Raw genomic sequence first — 681 nt, forward strand, 5'->3', positions numbered from 1 at the left:
TTTTTGCGTTCCTCTCTAGATTATAGGCGCCGGGTTAAGTTTGTCGGAGTAAAATGGCTCAGAACGCTGTTGTCGGCGAGTACTTGGTGGGTCGACAAATAGGGTCGGCACATCCAAAGTTCAATCCTTTCAGCTTAAAGAGTATGGTTCTTGCCGTTACTCTGTTTCTGAATTGAGCTTGACGGTTGTTGAATGTCTTTTGTTTTGATGATGTAAGTCTCCTGGGAAAATTACATACATTTGGTGTTGGATTATTGCAAAGGAGGTGGGTGATCTGTCTGTGTTCCCCTGAAGCTACTGCCAAAGCATTTCATGTTACAGTTAGGTAAACTCTTAAGGCATGTACGTACTCTTTTAGATCTTTAAAAGAGGTGAAAGGATGTTGTGGAATGCTTTTCTGTTAGTTTCCGTTAAACATCTTCTCTTCTTAATCAATGTAACAGAGATAGAGAGTGTTAGAGATTCAATCTTTGTTGAAATTATAGCAAGAATCAGCTCGTGTGCAGCAACAATTGCATTGCAGAACTAGTCCATGAAAGAAAGGGTAACCAAACTTTACACTGTTTATGTGGTTATCACCTGTGCTATTTTGCCAGACAACATCAGTTTCTAATCATTTTCTTTTCAATATTCTTTGCATAGATAAAATCATAGCCATGATGGATCAGAGGAGATCTCCTG

At 39.2% G+C, this 681-nt stretch overlaps 1 long non-coding RNA gene across 1 annotated transcript; it reads left to right on the forward strand.

The window, feature by feature from the left end:
• Positions 1–34: 34 nt before the first annotated feature.
• On the forward strand, positions 35–680 carry LOC106322130. Its single transcript, XR_001266248.1, has 4 exons — positions 35–141; positions 218–325; positions 444–544; positions 643–680. It is a non-coding gene; the product is annotated as an uncharacterized LOC106322130 (long non-coding RNA).
• Position 681: the final 1 nt, after the last annotated feature.

The sequence above is a fragment of the Brassica oleracea genome, unplaced genomic scaffold, assembly GCF_000695525.1.
Source record: "Brassica oleracea var. oleracea cultivar TO1000 unplaced genomic scaffold, BOL UnpScaffold07646, whole genome shotgun sequence".
Lineage (NCBI taxonomy): Eukaryota > Viridiplantae > Streptophyta > Magnoliopsida > Brassicales > Brassicaceae > Brassica > Brassica oleracea.